The 25,443-nt window shown below is 40.7% G+C and overlaps 1 protein-coding gene across 4 annotated transcripts in view; it reads left to right on the top strand.

Moving 5' to 3' along the window:
- Positions 1-25,443, top strand: part of LOC117222301 (ras-related protein Rab-37) — a 172,929-nt gene that overhangs the window by 32,087 nt on the left and 115,399 nt on the right. The window lies entirely within an intron of this gene.

Raw genomic sequence — 25,443 nt, 5'->3', positions numbered from 1 at the left:
AAAAAATGTCTCTTGTCACCTTCGGTAGAAATATTGTTAAGGATGCCATCACATTGTTTTCAACCTATTAAACCCATTAACAACGAAAACAAGCTTTTATTTTACTTTAGTCTGCTGCAATCGGGGTAGACAACTTTAATTCCGCATAAAAATCCGCGGTCTGGTAATTACCTCGCGATAAAACTATGAAAATGGTCAAGTCGTCAAGCAAAAATCTCGACGCTTCAGAGGCGCCGCTCCGAAGCAAATCGTTGACACAGGTTCGAGCCTGCGTTAACCTACTCTATAAAGTAACCTCGACAAAACGCTTATGGAAAAATCTCCGTCACAAGGTCTATTCCGCATCTAAATAACCGCATTTAGCCGAGCCGTAGCCTAGATAGAAAGGGTTCGCGAAACGTCGCCGAATCCCGTAGGCAAAAAGGCGGCTGTTTCCGTATCTGGGAGCGCGGGTCGCGCAGAAGCCTGGCCGGCCGAGGAGGCCAGTGACCATTTCTCTTCTTCGTTCGTCGAATCCGCGTCTCGTCTCCGATGCATCCCGAAGAAGGGGCCCGCGAGATATTCTGAGTATTCCCGGCATGTATCCGTCCAGGGAAAATATCCGTCGTAAGAACGTCGTTTGATATTCATTACCGGCTCATTTGCATGATGAATGGGACACAGTGTTCCACGGATGTAGGACCAACAAGGTCAGTCATGCCTACCCGCCAAGGTCAGGCTCGGCCCTCCCCCCCGTGCCGTGGCAAGCCGGCGGAATAATGATCGGGAATGTCGAGGTCCATACTATACCCGTGCGGTGGTACGGCCCCCAAGACGATTCCTACGTCCTTCCTTCGGATTCTTCGTTTTCTGCTTGGCCCTCGGTCGGTCCCTCGCCCTCTCCCTCTTCCACGTCGATTCATCTCGGTCCTCACTCCGTCGAACCCCTCTTCCTTTTTCTGCCTCGTCCTCTCTCAACCGTCCTGCTCTCACTTTCTGTCCCTTTCGGACACTTTCTCTCTCTCTCTCTCTCTCTCTCTCTCTCTCTCCCTCTATCTCTCTCTTTTCGTCCGTAGCTCCCTCTTTCTTTCTTTTCTCCTGTATCTCTCCCTTTCTGCCTGCCTTTTTGTCTCTCTCTTCTTTCTGTCCTCCTCTCTGCCCTCTTTCTCTCCTCTCTGCTTTCCTCTCCCTTTTCTTTCCTGCCCCCCTCTTTCTTTTCTTTGCCTTTCTCTCTCTTTCTTTCCTGTTACTCTCTCTAACTGTCATCTCGCTCTCTCTCTCGTTCTCTCTCTCTCTCTTTTTCCTATTTTATGCCCCTCTCCATTTCCTTCTATCTCTTTCTCTCCCGTCGTTCCGTCCTTCTCTCTCCACTTCCGTCTTTCCCTCGTATTTCGAGACTCTCGTTCCTTCTGCTCGATGTCCCTTCTTTTTAATCCTGCACCCTCTTCCACCGTCCCTTACCCCTCCCTAGGGATTTATCTTCTTCGGGTCCTTTTGCCCCCTAATGCTTCACAATTTTCTTCGGTTTACCGCGATTTTCACGTAGCGGTGTTTCTTTCCCGTTTCGAGACCCGGCTGCGTTCTTCAAGGGGGCATGTTCCCTTCGGCGGTCGACAATACTTGTAACTATTTTCTCGAAAATACTTTTAAAGCAGTAAGAACGAGGTTCGGGAGGTTTATTGTACGTATCTTCGGGTACTAAAGTCGGGTTTTTATTTCTCAAAAAGGTACAAAATGGCGGCCCAGTGGCCGGTTGAAAGGGGACGACTTTTTCTCGAGGCCCTTCACGAGCGGAAAGGTTGGCGACGCGCATCTGCATCTGAGGCAAACAAAACAATTTTGTCATTATGTACATTAGTTTTGCTAGAGAAGCGCGCACGGTTATTGCAAAATATTGATTTTTCGCAAAACGGCGTAAATATGGAAAACAATTTCTTTTTGCTCGGTGAAAAATCGACCTTCATTTGGTTATTGAAAATGTAATTGTTAATCGATCGTAACAATCGCGTGTACTTCGTTCGCAAAAATAATGTAGATAATGGACAAATTATGTAATAACTTTTATACCCGTGGAGGGCTCTTACTTTGCATATAAATGACGAAGGGAGATCCAAGTTTGATTAAGCAGAGGCAAGTAATAAAAATGTTTCTCTTTTCGCAATTCTTCTTGCAATTATAAATAAGAATTATGAATCAGAATGAGCAAATAATTAGTAGCAGACTCAACAGACCCTCAATATTAGTTAAAGGTTAATATTGTCGGAACTGTGTAATTTTCTCTGTATTTTTATTTAACAAACTATAAGAAGGTGAAGGTACTGACCCAAGGGTATGTAATTTTGTGTAAATTTGAAGTCTGGTTTGCATTTTTCAAGTCGCGTTTCACTTTATAGTTGAAACGACAGTTTTTCCTCTTTGTAAGCAAAGAACCTGTTTAACAATAAACCTATCATTAGCAGTCTAATTTTCCATAACCGGGTCTCATATATTTTATTTTACAAGTATATTATGTGTTTCATTTTACAATTATTAAACTCATAAAAATCTTTCCACGAGAAAGAGAGAGAGAGAGAGAGAGAGAGAGAGAGAGAGAGAGAGAGAGAGAGAGAGGGACGATAAAATAAATATATCTATTCACGCGCACACATCAATTTTCAATCTCGTTATTTCTCCGAGGAAACACTTGTAAAAGTGTCATAACTAGACAGCGGATATTATTTATTTATGGCAAAAATGAGTAGCCGTAATATAAAATTGTGAAGACATAAGAATAGTTTGATAATGTTACACTGTTTTCAACTTATCTGAATTATTTGAAGAAACAGAGTTCATTCTTATTTCATTTCTGTTTCTTGCAATCAACTTGGAAAATTTTTATTTTTCATAAAGATCCGCAATCTGGTCGTAACTGTCGATGTTGTCGAGGCTGATAGAGAATTCTGGTTATAGACTCGACTATTTGAAGAAACGTGACAACAATATCTCTCCCCACGGGACAAAATGGCGCAAGCGACTCCGTGAATGCTTAATGGGATTCTAAGCGTTTATAGCTCCGCGAGAAAGCTATCCCGCGTCTCCTAGAATCTCGGGACGACGCGACGATCAAGATAAGCCTAGGTGAAAATCGGCAGCTTTCTCGCCGGTGTTAACACGGTCCCCGAATTTTTTATCGGCGGCCTAGAGATACATTTATCTCCGGCGGGACCGACAATTGACGATCGAAAGGAAGCTGATTTTAATTATCAACGTGCTCTGCACGTTCGTGTAGCGTTTTCCTTGCGGTTTCACACTTTTATCAGAACTCAAAACATCATTTTGTTTTGCAGGATAATTTTAGTTATTTTTCCCTATTACGTACGAAATTCTGCAAGTGCTCTATTTTAACAAGGTTCCAGAATGGTAATATAGTCATCAAAATAGAGGCAAGGCAGTATTCTTTGTAGACTGACATTTCAATTAAAGTGTAAAACATTTCCTTGCTCCGCATAATAGATTTACTAGTTTTGTAACTACGAGAAATCCGTTGTCTAATTTCCGGTTGCACCATCCGTACCAATGGTGCAAATACTTTATTTCAACACTAAATCTACCGTGCGCTAAATATGTCTGACGCTTTATAAAAATTACGAGACTAAATTTATTTAGACGTGTCGCTACTTTTATTACGATGTAAGTGAGTGAACCGAGAAACAAGTAACCGAGATCTACAAAACGTGTTCTTTAAACTATCGCCCTAGGTTATTTTATTATAATTTATATATATATTTATATATTTTATTATAACCATATTTTAATATACATTAAAATCACCTCTTCCCAAATTGTTCATTTCCTTTTTTACAAGCTGAAGGAAAAACCGGGAGAATTCACTGTAGCAGCAAAATTAAAAGACCGTAATTTTAATCACTGTACAGTAAACTAGTCCCTTTGACATTTAATTCGAGTCGTCCGGTCCGCTTTTAACAAAGTTATTACGTTTCAAAAACCGTTGGAATACTTTTTCGCCAGGGATTGTAGCATCAGTAGGCAGACATTTCGTCGAATCGAAACACATTGTATTTTCTCGAACAATACAAACGGTGCTTATAATTATAATAAATTCATTGTCCAATTTTCTGCTGCATCTTCGCATTCGGTGTTAGGTATTTACGGACTTGCGTAAAAAAGAACTGCAGCGACCAACTCGATCCCCGAATTGCTAATCGGTAGCAGGCATCCGAGGGCCTCGGCTTTTGCCTGCGGGCCAGATGATCGCCGATTTACGATCAACCGGAAGCGATTTTCCGATTTGCCTCCGCGCGTAACGAGACCGAGCGCGTTTTACGATCGTAACCGAGGCGGTTACTGCCGAGGATCCCGTCTTAACGCGATATCGTCCCGCGGTCGGATTGTTCTTGCAGGATCGTTAGTCAGGGTTCATTCGGCGGGACCGATTCTTACACGCTCCGCGTCGGCTCGGCTCCGCTCTGCTCTGCTCGGCTCTGCTTCGTTCTGCTCCGCTTGGCTCTGCTCGGCTCTGCTTCGCTTTGCTCCGCTCTGCTCCGCTCGGCTCTGCTCCGCTCGGCTCTGCTCGGTTCTGTTTCCCTTTACTCCGCTCGGTTCTGCTTCGCTCTGCTCCGCTCGGCTCTGCTCCGCTCGGCTCTGCTCGGTTCTGTTTCCCTTTACTCCGCTCGGTTCTGTTTCCCTTTACTCCGCTCGGTTCTGCTTCGCTCTGCTCCGCTCGGCTCTGCTCGGTTCTGCTTCGCTCGGCTCTGCTTCGCTCTGCTCCGCTCCGCTCGGCGTCGCGCCGGATCGCGTCTCGAACTGGTTTCACGTTTCGAGCGAAACCCGCGTTTATCGGGCCCGATCGATCGCCAAGCTCCCCCGACGGAGATCCAATCTGCGGCTTTCGAACGGCGGGGATCTTTAATGATTCCATTTTACGGTGTTATTAAACGCGGCCACTTCGTTGTCACTGGGACTTCGGAAATTCATGCGTTCCACTGTGGGGCAAGTGACGCCCGAACGCCACTACTTCGATTATAATCTGTGCTCGTATTAGGATACATCTTCGATCATTATCTACGAAAGGGTTCCGATCACTTCGTCAACCGAAAAATGAAAAATGTAAAACCATTTCCTTTCGACCATTTCGGTAGCGTTAATATTGATCGATTTATAGCTTAAATCGCCCTCGACTGACCTGATCGCAGATAAAACGTATTCAGATAACAATGTAACCCTGGCACCGTAGATCCGGACAATCGAAGCACCATGATCGCGCGAAAGTGTGAAATAGGAGAATCGACGACGACGAACCCGTAAATCGCACGAACGAGAGCGAAAGTCGTCGGACAAAAACCGATTATCGTATAATGCGGTAATTGAAGTTGGGTTTGTAGGCCGGCATAAGAAATAATGAGAAGAAGGGTATCGATTCAGATGGGAATCCGGTGACGAGCGATCGCTCGAAAAACACCGGTGACCGAGAGGGTAAGAAGCGCTCGTTGCGCGAACAGGATTTCTTGGTCGCGCGAGCATGAGCGAGGATCGCGTACCTTCCCCCCTTCTTGCCGAAAGATTTGCAACAGTGAGGCGAGTTGCAGCGGCAGCCAACGGCAGCAACAGCACAGCACCGAGCTCTTCAATTATCCCTTATAGGAGTGAGTACTCCGCTTGAAGAAAATGCGAGGCAAGAACCGGCTCGGGACCGTGGACCCCCTACCGGTTTTACTTCGCCCTCCCGATCGGTCTCGGCCAGGAGTCCAGTCCTTCCCTCGAATCGGCTTAAGGGCCCCCACCTTAATTGCCGTCACATTCTGAGAACGTTTTCGCGGATCATATGGCTGTAAGGCTCGGAGGTCTCTATTTCATCGGCTGCTTAAGCACGCGCGCGCGATAATTCGCACGCGGGATTTGCTCGCCTCTTCGGAGTTCTATGCAGGCTTCTTCGCGGATCTATTATTGGTAGATCGGGAATCTGACGTTGATAGATTATGGATCTTTCTGCGAGATCAAGGTTCTCCAAGACGACACGGAGAAACAGCAATATTTTTGAATTTTTCTAGCATCGTCGCGGTATTTTTAACTCGATCAGAAATCCACGAAATCCGCAGTCCGGTCCGCAGGATTGCTGATTACGCAATTTTAAAATGATCAATTGATAATCATTAGGATGTGTCAGAAGCTCAGGAGAGTTAATTGCAAGAAGCTTAAGTTATATTTTTTCCTTTTTTGTCATTTTAATCGATTTGTATGTAATACAAAAATGTTCTTCAATTTTTCTAATTTCTTTGCGGTTTTGCATTCGGTTCAGGCATTTTTGTTAAAAATGCATAAAAGCCGCAGCATCAAAATGACGAACAACCGCTTAAATGAACCTGTAGACGCTGCTATTTGTACGTACAATCGTCGAGAGTATCGGGACGGTAAATCTTCGGGACGCGCGATATTCATTTAATGCTCTGCGGATTTTTCGGGACAATGAGGCTCGCCTTCACTTCTGCTAAATAGAACAGCATATTCATCATATTCGGATAATTCTTGCTAAACTGTATCACTTGACCTGGCCGATATTTATTATTCCGGAAAGTTAATGAGTTACGACGAAGAACACCGTCTCGCGGGGAGCTCGGCCGTGTCAAAAGATAGTTAAAACGGGCATACTTTAAGCCGAGATTCATGTCCAAGTCGAAAATTTAAATTTCCTCCGGGGCACGAAGAATTTAATGGCGGTCCCTGGTGATCACCGGGGAATTTCATTATTTATGATCTCTTACTCCGTATCTGCTGGTGCTATCGCGCTAGATCATTGAATCGAGAGGAACATAAAATCAAATAAAAAGGAAGAATTATCTTTATCTTCTTCTTCGTGTGCAAACACTGATCATTAAATTTCGTCAAGTCTATCCACAAATGTGTCTCTGCGATATTTCATTTCACTAGTTTCTGCGTTTACTAATTTCTGCAATTAGTATTACAATAAATTCTCCTTAATTGACGCTCAAATTGTACACAGAAATGGACAATTTGGGAAGAGGAGATACGATTATTCGAGCCTTGCAGCTCGTTTTTATAATTGTTGACAATCGGCGATACTATAAATATGCCAGGCAATACTATAAAAATGAGCCACGAGGCTCGAATCATCTCCTCTCCCCAAATTGTCCATTTTTGTTTACAAGCTGAAGAAAAATTGAAGAGAATTTACTGTACTTCTGCATATCGAAAAATTTCCCAATTAACAAAAAAAAAAAGAACTATTACAATTCCAGTAACTCCATCCTAAACGAACATCGTATTCTGCAATCTCGAGAACATATTCTTACAGAATTGAATATTTCTCCGTGCCAAAAAACTTAAAAGTTCTCACATTATCGTGCATTATCTCGCCGCGAAAAGCGAGACAATTCTTAAGAATCAGCCGAAGTCAATTTTTGTCTCGAATCGTGCCGAAACCGCGCAGAAGAACGAATCGTTTGAGAATCAGCCGGTTCCAGAAGGATTTTCCAATCGCAGTCTAATCACGGTATCGATTCTCGAGGATTCGCGAGTTCCCGCGGCGGCACGCTGCAAATGGGTTGCGAGCTGTTGCTGGTTCGATCACGGATAGATCATCATCCCGGTCCTGTGTTACCGTCGAATATATTATTCCGAGTGCCGGCGGCGCTGCGGATTCGATCAATGGGCTGCCGGCTCGAGAGGAGAGCGTCGCCGCGCGAATCCGTTGCTGGAAGCAAGGCTGCGTAGGCGGATTAAGGGCGCACAATTGGTCCTGGACCACAATGCGTAAGCCGGACGGCGCCTAGCATCGGGATATGATTAAGCTGTTCCTCGGTGCACGCTGTTTGCACGAAATCGGACGCGCGATCGCTGATATGCCCTGTTGCCGGTGCGGATACCGACTTTCGATCTAATTAGGCCAGCAACTGGACTTGGAATTGCTCTCGGAATGAAGATATCAGTGGAGTACACCCGATATTGCGTGAAATGGTGTTCTTCGGAACGAGCCTTCGTTTCTGAAAATGTTGGATGTTTGATTTTGACGATGGTTTTAGCGATTTGATTGCGGAATGGGAGGAAATGACGAATAGCGACTTTAGATCCAATTAGGACCTGGTCACGGAATTGCTTTCGGGATGGAGATACTGGTCGAGTAAACTTGATAGGTATTACGGGAATCTCAAAGTGCTACTTAAAATTTTTTTTAAAAATTGAGTCTTTTTGATTGCACGAATCGATGAAAATGGCGGATCGCGTCTTCTGATTTAATTGAAGCAGTATTCAAACTTATAATTGCTTTTGGCACGAAGAGAAGGGCGCAGTACGTATAATATTGCAAGAATCTCGAGATATTCTTCGGAACGAATCTTTGTTCCTTAAAGGATTAAGTTGTTGCTTCGAAAAATCGTTTCACTGATTTGGCTGTAAAATGGCAAATACCGACTTACTATTTAATTGAAGGAATATCCGAACTCAGAATTGCTTTTGGCGTGAAGATCCGAGCACAGTACGTTTAATATTGCAAGAATCTCGGGACAGTCTTCGGAATGAACCTTCGTTTGTTAAAAAATTGAATCGTTTCTCCTAAAAATCGTTTCACTGATTTGCCTGTAAAATGACAAATACTGACTTATCATTTAATTGAAGGAATATCCGAACTCAATATTGCTTTTGGCGTGAAGATCCGAGCCCAGTACGTTTAATATTGCAAGAATCTCGAGATATTCTTCGGAATGAACCTTCGTTTCTTAAAAAATTGAGTCGTTTCTCCTAAAAATCGTTTCACTGATTTGGCTGTAAAATGACAAATACTGACTTAACATCTAATTGAAGGAATACCCGAACTCAGAATTGCTTTTGGCGTGAAGATCCGAGCACAGCACGTCTAATATTGCAAGAATCTCGCCATATTCTCAGTAATCTGCCTGTAATCTGCATGTAATCTGTCCCTAAAGTGGGCAAAAATGCAATCATAAAGCTTAAATGTTAAAACATTTGATCGCACGCTGGAGGTCCTCGCTTACAAGTGCAGTTAAATAACGAGGCCACGGTTGGAATCGGTGTGCTCGGCTCGAAAGTATTGTCTCGCAAGTGGAAAGATCGTAAACGGCCGAGAGCGTTGGTCTCGTTCGATCTATCCGCTCGCCAGTTTCGTTAATGGTTACAAACTAGGGGAAAAGGCAAGATCGGATTTTTTTCCAACGAGCCTCGCAGAAAGGCTGGAACGTCGGCTAGAAACTGAGCGGACCTTAACAGGCCGTGCATTTGGCGGGCTTGCGCAGTCGCATACAAATTGAGTTAGCGACCTCGTGGTAATGGAGGCAGACGAGAAACACGGGCGAACGAGCCGGCCAAAGAGCAGATTCCGCTCTGCCCAGCCCGCGATATCTTCGATATTGTTCTGTTATAGTTACATTGAAGCGGAACTTCACCGTAAACTCGGTTAAACTTCCCCTATTTGCACTTATCAACCATTCAACTCTGATGATATGTTAACACATGGATCAAACAGGTTTCATCGACCCAAACGGTGAACGTGTTCTGCTAATTGCATTTTGAATTGGTCGTGTTCACTTCTACGTAAACTGTTCATATTTTTCTAAGTATTTCCTGTGGATTCGTTGGTGTTCTTATTGCACTTTGTTGATCAACTTTCACTCGTGCAAGTGTCTTCGTAACGCAATTTTTTTTACCTAGCTTCAAAGAGTAAGTTTTTCCATAATTAGATTGCTTAAATTCAGCTTTGTTATCATTTTGACGATTTAAAGTAGTTAAACAAGTAAACAGTGTGGTCTAATTTAACTCTGCGTTTTCTATTGCAACGAATACATTGCTTCGATTTTGTGCGACTTTTTGCAGGTGTTTCATAGTTAATACGTGATTCACATGAACGTCTTCCACTCGATCAATGAAACCAAACCAGCAGTTCGTTAAATCATCCATCCCTTAAAAAATATTTCATCGATCCTTGCTGTCTGAATTTTACAGACATTTTTTAATTGTCTCAGAAGATTCGTTTTTCGAAATGATCCAACGTCGACAACTATTTCACGTCGTTTCTACCTGGCTATTGTAAAAGGCGCCTAACTGATCCGTGATGTCGAAGAATCGAGGATCCGTCGCCGTTTCAGCGGATGGATTTTCCAGGCGACGTTCGACACAGCGAGATGGGCGCGCCGAGTCGCAAATAATGTCCCTAAAAATGGCAACGTCCCCGCGCTCCTTTTTGCAACAGGCATTTCACCCGGCGCGCTGCCCGATCGAAAGGTTGACTCTCCTTTTATCGTGAATCCGAACAACTGACCGGACAAGCTCGAATGGAGGATTCAAGCCGCGTTTTTCGCGTGCGCGACCGATTGGTATTCCAGCCGTCAGCTCCCCGAACTGGGAATTGTAAATTGATAAACGCTCGGCTGCGTTCCACGATAAAGAACCGGGAACCCTGTCGCAGGTTCGTTCTATTTTATTTTTTACCCGAATTCTTGGGCTATCGAGCCTTCTCGCACGTGCCTCCGATAATGAAAAAATTATCGCCACACGGGGAATCTTTATGCAAAATAAAAACGTTCTCTATCGATTTCAAGAAATGTATTACTAAAAATGTATCTTTTCTCTTAATGGTTTTAATTGTTTCAAGATAACGTACCCGTGTCCTTTTATTTCTCTTATGTTCTCTGTATTTTATATTTCACGTTAGCAGTTTTCTCATAATGGTGACAATATAAATTGTTCCTAAAATATTTGCCTTTTATTGCAACAATCCATTTCATTCCGTTCTTTGTATATTCCAAGATGAAAATACTTATGTTAGAATTTAAGGCAGATTATTCTTACAGTTATCTAACACGACTGAGAGTGTATAATAACAATGATAAGAATAATAATCTATCTGTTTATCTAGTCTGTGTTCACTTCTTCAGATATTTATAAAATGATTAATAGAAATGTACATTCATTTTAAGATATACAGCTTATTTATAATCATTTTATTCCGTGTTGTCGCATAACTATTTATAATAATTTATATTTAATTTATTATATATATATATATATATATATATATATATTATTAATTTATTATAATTTATAACTATTTATAATTTCTAACGTGGTAAACGCAAAACGAATTTTACAACTTCGTGCGTGTACGTAACACAGACGCACAAAATTATCTTTATAAATTTCGACAGCATTTCTAAATACCATAAAATTCGATTAATTTTTGCCGTAAAGATCGAGGGTTGATTACGCTTTTTCGGTGGAAATTTATCAAACGTCAAGGTTGGATATTCAAGTTTCAGTGTCGAATTAGTTGCTTCTGTCAGCGGCACGCGCGGCGAGCGTCCGATTTTTGCCGTCGAGGAGTCAATTAATTAAATTTCATTCACGAATCAATCGGTCCATCCAGCGACCTCGGATCCATAATACATAAAGAGCGCCGGGGGATTTGCAATTCCGAACGAAGAGAATCCGGAGTTAGTTCGCCCCGGTAATGGACGAAGAAACACGGCCTTCGGGTAATAATTTCATTCGACTATCGGGACCGGCAAAAAGGGAGTCAAGGGGGATGGATCCTTCTTATTGTTCGGCCGTAATTGAGTTTTTCAGTAATATATTCCAGGAGCGTTCGATCTTTCACCGACCCCTCATTAGAAAACTTTCCGTACCCGAAATTTTTCATAACGAAAGTAGAGTACCGTACACCACGCCATTTCTTACCCTTTGTGTGCAGGGGACTTCCATAGAGACTCGCGTGAAAGCCTTCCGACCAGGGACCCTAATTCACGGATCAATTAATAACGTCCGTGACGCTGCGAACATTGTTCGAAGATATTCCGTCGATTTCGGCTTTTTCTCCCGATTTAGTTCGGCGACGAATCCAGTTCGAATTCGCGCGAACGATCAAAAGTTTATACTTCTCGTTTCGAAATTTCATCAAATACGAAATAAAATGAAAATGCAATGAAGTTTTATGAATCGTTTTATTGCCCAAGGTTTTTGACGATGGAACGGGGCGATTCACGAATAAAATCTGCTGTACACCGTTAAGCTATAAAATCTGTTTGTCCCGAAGCAATTTCTTCGAAACCGTGCTGAAAATATTCCGGGGATTAACAACGTGCGTCACACGTGCGCGACGACCGGGATTCCGTATCTTCGCGAAGAAAATCAAATCGATTACACTTGTCTTTAGTTCAACTTGCGACACGTGTTGTAATGCTTCGAAATAAATTTATTTTCCAGAGATAACATGCAGATAGAAATTTTCAGATATAAATAACCATGTAGAAAATTTCGAAGATAAATGTGCATGTTGAAATTTTCGGATATAAATACGGAATATATCACGATAAATATATTTATCAAATATAAATATGCATGTAGAAATTTTCATATATAAATGTGCACGTAGAAATTTTCAAATATAAATATGCATGTGGAAATTTTCATAGATAAATACGCGTGCAGAAATTTTCAGAGACGAATTGCATTCGGGACCAAAATTGAGCAAAGTCTGCTAGCAAATTTCTTTTTTATAATTTACTTATTAATTTATTTCACTTGTTTCTTGTTCAACATTTCGGCACGCGCAGATTACATTTTACAATATAAACGAAAATGCTCGAAAACGTCAGTTACGATTCTGACCCGCGTGAAAGGAGACGCTTTGCGGCGGGACAATTTTTATGAAAATATTTTCACAAAGCGCGCAAGCTCTTACCTGAATCGTACGTTAAAGAATTGCCGGCCGGTGGGTCTGACGTAACAGAGTGGAATGGGGCGGTGCAGGAATTCATCCGCGAGAGTCGATCGCGTCGACGTCACGACGAGAGAAGTCGAAAGTCGTCGTAAAATTTACGGCCGGCCGATGCCGCCGCGGAGGAACGCGCATGTATACGACGGGCCCGCGACGTGACAATGCCGGACGTGCACTTATACGGGCTGCATTATAATTTGCATTGTGCGCCGCGCGCCATGTGCGTGCACGCGCGCTCGAAAACGCACGAGATATCGCGTTACACGCGCCTTTCCGGAGAATACACGGTTTGCCCTACGTGTGTAGCGAATTCGGAACATGTGCGTCACGGAGACCGTACAGTGACTCTCAATACCCCGTAAACAGTTTTTGCAACAAAAACGACCTGCCAATTAAGCGGCAATCGCTTTTTAGCTCCGTTCTTTCGTTCATTACCGAGCCGCGAACGTTGCGATTCGGAAACGTGCGGCGACTACTGGATTTCCTAGTCCTTAACACTAGTTTTACGGTGCACAAAAAACAGCTGTTTCATATTAGTTTATAAAAGTAACAATAAGACATTTATCCTGATTTTTACAACAGGTGTTATTGTAACATTTGTCGTAAGTAACATATAAATTGAATAAATAACTCATAAATAACATTACATAAATAACTAAATTACATAATAACATAAATAACTTTACGATATGAATAATCGTGAATTAAAAAATTGGTAACCCGTCATTTTTAGCAGTTTTATCGTGTTCTCCGAGAGGGAACATCCGAGTGCAAAGGGTTAATAATCGACACCCGAACCGTATACCTTTTTGGCAACACTATAATTCAACGTTTAAAAGGTTTATTCGTCAATTTTTCCAGACTACTCTTTAATTAAGATATGTTCGTTTTGTACAGACTTCAATGAAACATATAGAAATCTGAATTAATAGCCTGAATTAATTGATACTCTTTAGACTGGGATTTCCCCTCTCAGAGGATGCAACAAATCTGCTGATAATTACGGTAGCTCCAAATTAACCAATTACGTTTCATGAAATCTATGTTAATAGAACCTTTTATAATATTTTATTTGAATAGTCTAATTATTTCCTAAATTTTATCACTTAATATTTCCTTTAGAGCGTCACCCGCTGCTTGTTGAATTTTTAGTAGGTGATCCGAGAAAATCCTCCGAGTTCAAAGGTTTAATCGTTAACTTGCCAACCGGAGAGAAGACGAGGAAACTCGTCATTCGTGTTTTCTCTCACCTGTCAGTAACTTTTCACTTTCTTCGTGATCCGACCAGTAATTATTCTACTTTATTGTTCTGTACCAGGCTCGAGTGCAGAAAAATTGGAATTATGTCAGTATTTCGATTGTAATAATTGATAACTTCAGTAGCGAGATTTTTACACTTACGAAATGTTTGAGATCGATTCTATTAATTTGACTTATTTGCATTACTTGTGACAATGTTATTTCACTGCGGATCTTCTTCTGAAATAAAAATTGCCTGAGCCAATTGGAAAAAATGGGAATTGAACGAATCAGTCTAGATATAAATCATTTAAAAGGCCTCCATTTTCATCCCATCAATTGATGATTAATGCCATAGTATGTGGAATGAGTTCGTAATATAAGAATATAAACATGAAATATAAATATAATATATAAATATGAATATTAAATATAAATATTAAATATAAATATAAAATATAAATATAAAATATAAATATAAAATATAAATATAAAATATAAATATAAAATATAAATATAAAATATAAATACGAATATTAAATATAAAATATAAATACGAATATTAAATATAAATAAAAATATAAAATATGAATATTAAATATAAATAAAAATATAAAATATGAATATATATATTAAATATAAATAAAAATATGAAATATAAATATAAATATCAAATACAAATATCAAATAAATTTTGTTTTTCACGTCAGTGTCTTTCGAGTAACCCCTAGTTTCCAGATTTCGAACTTGTGGTTGCAACCCCTAAGAGCATCGATTCCAGATGGTGGAAAGTATAATCATCGTATTAAATATTACATTTTTGAGAAATGCTTTCTTATGCACGCAAGTTAGAGGTTAATTGTATATCGTAATGGAGGGTTGCAATTCCGAGAAAAATGAGACACATAACTGCAGTTCACATTTAAAAAATGTATATCGGACACGTGCGTTCACTTATGTGCTTCGCAGTTCCAAGAAAAGATTAAATCGAAAAACTATTCTCGCTTTCTAACAATGATACCAGAAAATAGAGTTATTCAGCAAGAGATACATTAGTAATTTTATTAGTAATAAATTAGTAAGTATATTAGTAATTCTATAGGCACTTCACAATACAAAATATTCTACTATTAATTTCAAGATTAAAGGTAGACTTATAGACTGTTATAATTAATAAATAAATAGCTAGAAAATCTGTTCTTAATCATTTCAACAACTTGAAATATTTTCATAATTCTTTGAACAATATATACCGGTACTATAACATTATACTGTATTGTGTCAGAAATGTAGAAAACCCGCGGTCCATTTATTATAATCAAGCAATGAACGTTTTGCCGGTATCCATTATCAATAATCAACGATACGCTGACCGGTCGGTGCAGGAACTTTCAAAGATGGCGACTCGGAAATTGTTACCGAAACAGGACGAAATTTCCTTTCACGGAACGATCATGCCTCGCGAGCCCGGGAATTGTAAAAATGGCAAATAGCGCGGGTAAAAGGCGCGTAACGGAATTAATATCGATCGCGGGAGATAGTAACGCGAGCGCGTTCCTCCATTTTCGTTTCGCAGCATGTATAAGGAGCCGGCTTTGGTTTTATGGGCTCCGATACACTTCGATAGAGCGGCATAAATAAAGGTTCGCCGGTTCGAGGCAGAATAAATCCGCACGCAGGAAAGTGGTCCTCACTTTCACCGTGGCTTTAAATCAGTCTGCGCCCGCGCGCGTTAATTTGCATGATGCGTGAAAGGAAGTGTGTACTTTGGTTTGATTTATCGTCACGGTTTAGTCGTAAGTTGGTCCCTGCACGATTTAATACCGACGTTCGTCGATCTTTATCTCTCCGCTGGAATCGCTTCTCTTAATCGGCCCCGCGGCTCCGCGCTTTTTATCACTTAACGCTAATTACAGTTCTTCCGGTGCGTCGAGCCTCGATTGGAAAATCATCCGGCCTGCCTCCCTCAGACATAGTTGCGAGCCTAATTCCTAATTTAAACGTTTTGTCAGAACTAGACTGCGGATTTTCTTTCTTCCTTTAACACTATTCCTACCGGGACCGGTCAAATGACCGTTTTTAAATTTTCAATTGGAATTTCTTACATTCAACGTAAGTGAATCGCCTTTAAACTTTACGACTTTTCCTCATATATATGTATGATACATTTTTCAATATTCACTTATTTTTTTATTGTTTATTTTCTGAGAAATATTTGTAGTCTGTCTTACCTACCACGACCGGTCATTTGACCGGTAGTACGATTTATACATTTTTGTAATAGTTATAAGAAAGTGCACAGAGGCAGAGGCATTTAGAGTGTTGGGATATAAATGGGAACTGTCTACTGCAAAGTTATATGCATTTTTGCAATTATGTATGCACGCGGCGCATATGAGGCTAAGAATATGGATATAGCACTTCTATGGAATAAAAAGTGGGGCCCGCCTTTTTTCTCAAATACTATGAGTAGACATGACTTTACGGAGATTATGAGATTTATTCGATTTGACGACAGAAATCAACGAAGCCAACGGTTACAAACCGATAAATTCGCTATGATTTCCGAAGTTTGGTACAAGTTTATTGACAACAGTCAAAATTGTTATAAACCAGGACCATATATTACTATTGACGAACAATTGTTTCCAACGAAAGCAAGGTGTAGATTCACTCAATACATGCCCAATAAACCGGACAAATTTGGTATAAAATTTTGGTTAGCATCCGATGTACGTAAACGGCTTTCCATATTTGGCATAACCTTGACATAACCATCAGTTCCTCTTGGAGAGTTCGTCACTATGAAATTAGCAGAATCGTATGTAGGATGTGGAAGAAATATAACCACAGACAACTTTTTACAAGCCTACCTTTAGCAACAAAACTTTTAGCAAAAAAAAAAACTACGATTATTGGGACAATCAGAGCAAATAGAAAAGAGCTACCAAGACTGGCAAAACTGAAAAACGACGACATGGCACTTTTCTCAACCAAACTCTATCGCTCAAATAATTGTATGTTGACAATTTACAAAGCCAAACCAAGAAAGAAAGTTCTAGTTCTCAGTTCAATGCACAACTCCGTACAAGTTGAAGTAAATGACACCCGATCACCGGAAACAATTCAATTGTATAATAGCACCAAATTTGGCGTAGATGCGACCGATCAAATGGCCAGAAATTATTCGGTAAAATCTAAATTTCGGAGATGGCCTTTGCAAGTATTTTTTAATATCTTGGATTTAGCCGGGATAAATGCATGGGTGTTATATAAAGAAACTGCGGGAGGAGAAATTACAAGACAGGAATTTCTATTCCAATTGGCAGAAGAACTTGCCATCGAATATCAACGAGAGCTCGGCAAAGAAAATCAACCAATACCCATCGCAAGTACAAGTACAGGTTCCCGTGAACGGAAAACATGTCAGATAAGGTATTGTAAAGATAATAAGACGAACAAAATCTGTCTAAAATGTAAAAAGTACGTATGCGGAAAATGTACAGTTGAGAAGCCCATTTGTAAAAAATGCGACGAAAAAGAATGAAATGTAGATTATGTACTCTTGAATAAAAGAAAATATATTTTTATACTGGTAAACTGGCTATTGGTCTGCATTCAATATTGAAAATATAAGTTGTGAAAGACCGGTCATTTGACCGGTCGCGGTAGGAATAGGTATACGTGAAGTGTCGGTAGGAATAGTGTTAATCATCTTAATAGAGCAGAAATAATACGTCGACGTTTTAGAATGCTTTTAATTTTAATTTTAATTTAAATTCTAACTTTTTTTTTTTCTTAAGATTGTAACTTTCATAAATACACAAAATCCGCAGTCTAATCAGGAATATATAATAATAATAATTTAACAGAATACTATTTTTATACTATATCTACATTTTACACTGCGCCAACGTCTTGACTTTTTAAATATATTAGGTTATGTAACAAATCATGTTAAATTACCAAATATACACTTACATATCCCACAACTCGTTAGAAGTTTAGAAATATTGTTCAAAATTGTGAAGTGATCTTTCGACAGTCGAAAATGCTTACAGTTCGCAAAACTTTCTGTCAAATCGTTCACAAACTTACTATAAATAGCAAGTTCAAACATTCACAAAATTCAGCTTCACAGAAAATCGTCAACGCGGACGTCTGATAAAAGTATAAAAACAAAAAGGATTTAGTAAAAAAGCGTGCAAAAAGTTTCGTACAAAAATGCGAAACTATAAAAACACTTTTACAATTCACAACTCCGTCGATAATCAAAATAATGCGAGCTCGCGAGACTCGGAATGACCGGGGCTTGTAAAACTGACAGCTTTGAAGCAACCCCCGGCGACAGATAAAATTTGGACTTTCCCAAACTCGGCGGTGCTCTTGGAAAAATCCGAGACAAAGCCGGGCTAGCTGCGAATTACGCGAGAAATGAGGCTCACTCGAGTGTTTAAGCTTTCGCAAAACAGCGTGCGGCGACTTGTCCGCAAAAAGAATTCGTCGGTGTCACGAGGGTGAAATTCAAGGGACAAAGATGTTCGTCCGGAAAGCGAGGGAGATAGAGAGAGAGAGAGAGAACGAGCGAGAGAGGGAGAGAGAGGGAGAGGCGGTTTCGTGCGACAGCTGAGAACAGTGATCGTGGCGGAAGGAGAGGAAGGGAAGGGAGGGCAGTGAATTAAGTTTCTCCGCCCCTGAGGCCGACACATTCGCCGGTACTCGTCACGACCACCCCCTAGGGGTCCTGCGAATCTTTCAATGGAAATTTCGCGCGAAGGGGACACGCCGCCTCGAGCCTCGCCTAAATCATATAGGAATTAAACGCACGCGACGACACCCCGACTCATTGATTTCGTGGACTGGCCCGGTTTTCCAACCCTTCGCGCAACTTCCTCGTGGCTCCCATTTTTCGCGCAAATTCCCGTTCAGCGGGATTCATGAATTATGCAAGCGTATACGTTGTGATAGAACGTTGGATCGTGTTGGGAAGCTCGATTGTTTTAATTCGGTGAATCTTGAAATCTCCTTAATCATTATTCTGTCAATTCTCCCTAATTTTCCTTCAGCTTGTAAACAAAAATGGACAATTTGAGAAGTGAAGATACACCCAAACAGACCATTTTGTGTTGCCTTCGTCGACCCTTAGCATCGGCGTAGCAATAAATTACACAGGCGTTGGACTAGCACTGGGAAATTCACAGCATCCCGAAATTTGGCATTTCCGGGAGAAATTCGTGTACTTATTATTAAATAGATGGCGATGACAGTGATGTCACGATTGTCATCGGCACATGGTGTCAATAAGTCAAGGTTCCAACATGTGTCGAATGATCGTGGGAGGGTTGGACCAGTTTCGGGGGTTGCTGTATGTATAAAATGTTCTGCGAGATCTCTCTCTCTCTCTCTCTCTCTCTCTCTCTCTCTCTCGGTATTAATATACCAGCTGCGATTTAATTAACTCGAATGATAGGAAGTTCTGCACATGTTTGGCGAGAAAATAGGACCCCGCTATAATTGGAAATGTTTGTACGATTTCCAGATATTTAATTAACTTTCCACCAATTTTAAGAAATATTTAATAACCCATGTTATTCCCTCTCACGTTGGAAAAACATTTCCCTCGTTTTCCACCTATAGCTATTTGGTACCGAGGTTCGTCAAGGATATTTCATGCGGTACTGCTTCTACGCGGGAGCGAACTAAAAGCGAAAACATGTCTTCGTGGTTCAATTTATTAAAGGAGAATGCAGAGGTGGATGTTGTGATTTTACCGAGGTTCTCGGAGATGTTGCCGATTTTCGTCGGTCTTTAATCATCGTTAGCGTTTCGTCCGATTTCGAACCGAGAGTTCATTTTCGTAATGGATTTATAATCGCTGTGCCCACTTTTGCGCTAAGTATGATACTTTCAAGATAAACGAACGAAATAAACCACGCGTTTCTTCTATTCAATTATCAATCTTTGTGTTATAGCAAAATGTTATTGCAAAAATGTTTGCAAATGCAATGACGAAACTATGGATTTCACAATATTTCTTAACACATGCGAAAAACTGTTTACAAATGCAAACGTGCTCGCAAAAATGGACGTCTACCTTGCTAAACAAAGGTTCCCTCGCATACTAATCTCTCTCCTACGACCGTCCAGACCCGTCTTCTCAGACACCCTGGGTCGCGTACACGCAGGAAAACGCTTCCGCAAGAAAATGGCTCCCCCACCGCGACGGAAACGGCACCGAACAGCTGCCGGTTACTTGTTCGCGGTCAACAAAGATCGGATAAGTGGGCAGTCAGCTCTTTTCTTCGACTGCCGAGGTTTGGGTTAGCTGCAGCCGAGCCGGGGTTTCGTGCGAGAAACCATTCGATCGGTGGCGACCGGGGCCGTTCATGCGGGAGAGCCAATACTCCGTGAACGAAAAACAAAAAAACCGTCAGCGAGACGAACTTTCGATGGCCTGGTTCGCGCGGAAGAGCGATCGCGCCCTTTGCACAGGTCACAAAGCCGCCGTTTCGCTTTATGGGCCCCGGTGTCTCTTCTAATCGCGAGCTTTTTCCCAGTCCCGGAGGAATGAGCGTAATTTGTCTCCTGGAGAACCCGGGAAGCATGTGTGTTTGGGAAATTGCGACTATCGCGGGATCCATGGGACGCGATCGATCTGTACTATCGTTAGAATCCCAGATGCGAACCGTTTCACTGGCTTTATTGTGTTCCCATTTCTCACTTTGATGCTCCCCGTCTTTGGAGCTCGCTTCTTTTTTTGCTTGTCACGCGGCTCTCTTTGCGGAGTTTCCATGCCGTCGTCCGTACGCGAATCATTTCTTTTATCAAGACTTCCAAGTCTGGTTTCGTATCTTTGAACGACCCCGGTAGAAAACGTATTAACCCGTTCAGGACGAATTTCCACGTACCGACGATATCGGGGATGCGCATTTCATTTGCAGCTCATTTTTCCCATTACTTTAATCAACGGCGCGTAAATTTAATTAACTATATCGTAGATCCTAAAAATACAAATGTTAAAAAACCCTTTGTCCATTCCTAAAATAAGACGCGTCTATCATATCGACGTATTGGCTGTCAATGCAACCTAAAGAGTTCCATAAAATTGAAGTAATTTGTTTCAGAAAATGAAAATTGGAATAGTATTTATACACATATAATAATAATAATACTTATGTATTATTGAATGTCGTTGAGTTAGAAAGTTGAACAGGCGAGAAATCGATAATTGCAAAATGAAATTTAACGCCGCGAGAGACTGCGTTTTCGAACATGGCGTTCGATGATCGTGTCGATTTATTATTTCTGCATAGCGAAGCAATATTGCGCGTTGCTTCAATGCTCGGGTTTCTTAACATTTACATCGAATCGCGTCATTTACGTAGACTTAACTTAATAACCAAAGTGATTTCTATCACTACGTTCGATAAGAAGCATTCCTCCGTATTAATATTACACAAACATCGCGCTTTATGGTTGATACAGTAATCGTTTCGCTAGCGTTTAAGTAATAAGTACGTTTGCTTCCGCAAATTCCGCATACCAGTTTCCAGGAAACGCGCGGCGATAAATTCAACGTGTACAATAAAATGTGCAACCGTACAACCTTATTGCACGATAATATATGTCTTCCGAAGTTGCCGTTAGTTAGCTATGCACATTTTCAATGAAACACGGTCGTTAGTCTTGCCGCGAAAAATTAGCTGCGCACGTTAAGCCCCAAAATTATACGCCAAGGTTGTATTTCAAATATCAACAATTTTTGTGGTTAAACTACGTCGAGTTCAACTGTACGCGGAACGTCTGAAACTACTCTTTTAATGGTACACAGTCAAAAAATGGTATGCACACCTTCTTCCTTCTTAACTCTTTAACCGTAATCGTATTATGAGAGCTTGGTTTAGGTATTCAAATTAAATAGTGGTTATTTTAGTGCCAGCATCGGTGGTTAAACTATTATCGTAAATTAATTTATATAATTTTTTTAATTTTAATGCTACAAATAAATCATTACATTGAATAAATATTATAGAATTAATACAGAAGTGAACAATTAAATATAGAACATTAAAATTAAATAATTAGGCGGCTTTATATTCTTATTAGAGGAACCTGTAATTCATTGATATTCCACATTAGGATAAACTTAAATTAATTTTCAAACTATTAGTAACAAAATTGAATTAACTCAGACCTCTTGTAATTTTTATATTAATATCTGGACGAACGAATAAATATATTTAATGATGTCCGGAATTGCAAGCGCATACTTTGATCATTTACACGACAGATGATCAAGATATATTGTTCGCTTTTATTCACTTTTACCTTCCGTTGATAAAACATCCTTAGCCCGTTGTAAAACCTTCATCCACAGAGGATTGTAGCTCTTAGTACGCAAACAATTCATCGTAAAAGTGAAAACACGGTATCCCATTACACAAATATTTCCGTTTACCGATTTACCAATAAAGTCATTTGAAGAACCTCCGCGTCGCTAGTTCGCCGTTAATCTGGCGCAATAAACCCGACAAGAGTATTAGCCACGGTCCCTCCACAACGGTCCGTTTCCAACTCCATAAGAATTCCGAAAATCCTCCAAAGAAAAGCCCTAAATTCGGGCGAGCTCGTAAACTACCCTCGGTGCCGTGGGTAAAATCAATCGTGGCCCACCGGGTCCCCGATGATCGCGTTTCATATCAATTAGCCCGGCCTTCTCGAGCGAAGGTGTAAGAGAAAAGGTGGCCGCGCGAGAGGGTAAAAAACGGAGCGGAAGCGGGCGAACGCGGAATCACTCCGCGCTGCGGTCCCTGTCCATAAACCAGCGGCTCGTAAAAGTAACAGAATTAGTCGACCGGGACTTTTATTACCGTCCCATAAATTTCCATCCATCGGCGGACCCGAAATTATCCGTCATGTCGCTTCCTCGCCTTTCTCTTTTCCGCGCCGCGCCGCGAGACCGCCGACACCTGTGTGTGTGTATGTGATACCGTTCGCGGTTCACAAGCCGGGCTTTGCCGTTTGACCCGAGGCACGGGCCAAATTAATACATTACACGGTGCTGCTTCCACCTGCACGGACCCCGGGATACGCAACCCGCAGCTGGGTTTCAATTCGGGGCCGTGTAATTTAGTCACCTCTCGATACACCGTCGCGGTCGATTTAAACGTTTGAGACGCGGCGAGGAGCGTTCTACGTGCCAGCGTTCGAAATAAACGCGACGGATGTACTGTTTAACACGTTCCGTGCCGAGCTTTTTTTACTCGAATCTTCACACTTTGATATTTTACTAAAACTTGATGTATTACGTGCAATTATTAATTCTCGTACACATAACAACGTAACAAAAACTTATCAACGCCCATTCTTGCGGTGGAAATTGATTCTTCGGTTCTAAATTTATTGTAAACAATTTGTTCAGTTCACTAAGTAAACATGCAAGCGTGTACCATCGATGGTACACGTGGCACGGAACGTGTTAAACTTGTATCTATTCTTTTCCCTGTCGGAAATGCGCCGGTATAGTCCAAACATTTCTTCGATTCAGTGTTCAATCAGCTAGCTGTTGCGGGTTAAGAGAGGTTAAAAGAATTTCAGTAGATTATGTCTGGTTTCTTTCTCTCGCAGATCGCGTTGAAAATCGTTGTTTCGTTTTATAAAGATTTACAGTGTTTCAGTGTTTAAAGAATAGAGTTATAAGTTTGAAAATTATCCGGCGAAGGAAAATATTTGGAAAGTGAGCAGATAAGAAGATGAGCTGTAAAAAGAAATAGATAGAATAATAAGAGATAGATAATGGAATTTCAGAAGATTATGTCTGGTTTTTTACTCTCGCAGATCGCGTAGAAAATTGTTGTTTCGTTTTATAAAGATTTACAGTGTTTCAGTGTTTAAAGAGTAGAGTTATAAGTTTGAAAATTATCCGGCGAAGGAAAATATTTGGAAAGTGAGCAGATAAGAAGATGAGCTGTAAAAAGAAATAGATAGAATAATAAGAGGTAGATAATGGAATTTCAGAAGATTATGTCTGGTTTTTTACTCTCGCGAATCGCGTAGAAAATTGTTGTTTCGTTTTATAAAGATTTACAGTGTTTCAGTGTTTAAAGAGTAGAGTTATAAGTTTGAAAATTATCCGGCGAAGGAAAATATTTGGAAAGTAAGCGGATAAGGAAATGAGCTGTAAAAAGAAATGGATAGATAATAGAACTTTAGAAGTTTATGTCTGGTTTTTTACTCTCGCAAATCGCGTAGAAAATTGTTTCGTTTTATAAAGTTTTCCAGTGTCTCAGTTTTTAAAGAATAGAGCCATAAGTTTGAAAATTATCCGACGAAGAAAAACATTTGAGAAGTAAGCAGATAAGAAGATGACAAGTGAATATATAAGATATACAACAAGACGTAGATCTTGCTTGATTTTCATAGGCTTACTGAATTCGAAAAGATCGAGTTCGTAAATTTAATCAAGCTTATATCGTCGATTTAAAAAAGAAATTAAACCGTGTCGAAACACAAGGGGAAAAAGAAGAAACGAAAATGACATTCTTTTGCAATTCACTCGCCGGTAGAAACGATGAGCAAGTTTCTATAATACACCTGTGCGTAGATGTCGCAGCTGGTCTCCAATTCGAACTGTGTAATTTAGCCTTTGGGAACCTTGTTGCGGTCGATTTAAACCTCGAGGGCAAGATGTCCGGGCCCTTCGATCGATCGTTCGAGATTTGGTTCGGATAAATACGGAACAGTACAACAAAGTGAGTACTTCCCTCCTCGATACGATGAAATTACTGACGGTAATTAGACAGTACATTCGGCGGTCACTTAAAGGGTCCCTATCTTGCGATCGAGCGCTACAAATTGCCACCCTTCCGCGCAGATCAAATACGCTCGAAGTATTCAGCTGTACTTCTGCCGTGTCTGTTACTTTGATCGACAGATTGCGGTCGATTGTGAATTTATTGGGTGCTTCCGGTAGGCGGGGAAGCAACGCCGAGTCGCTATATACAGTTTTATCGACATGTGTGCCGATAATCGGAATTTGTCTTCGTGATCTATGAAAGGAGGACACGAAGCGAACACGCGGTAGAGAAATTCTATTTCCACGTTCTACGGTAATTTCTCCCTAATTCGCGCTCGGATTGCGCACAAAAATAGATATTAAAATTATTCGAGCCTTGCGGCTCGTTTTTATAGTTTACCGATTGTCAACAAGTATAAAAGCGAGACGCAAGGCTCGAATAATCGTATCTCTTCTTCCCAAATTGTCCATTTTTGTGCGCAATCCGAGCGCGAATTAGGGAGACATTACTGTATTTAATGATTTTTTCTTCGCAAACTTGTTATAAAACTTGCTTAAAGTATCTTTTATTGATATTTTTAACGTTGATGGAATAACTCAGGTTATTAACCCCTTGACGTGAAATTTTTCGATTGCAGTGATTTCTTAGATGTGAAAGAAAATTGATTTTAAAAAAATGCCTGAATTTATT

Source organism: Megalopta genalis, chromosome 1, assembly GCF_051020955.1.
Source record: "Megalopta genalis isolate 19385.01 chromosome 1, iyMegGena1_principal, whole genome shotgun sequence".
NCBI lineage: Eukaryota > Metazoa > Arthropoda > Insecta > Hymenoptera > Halictidae > Megalopta > Megalopta genalis.
This window is presented reverse-complemented; position numbering and strand designations above follow the sequence as displayed.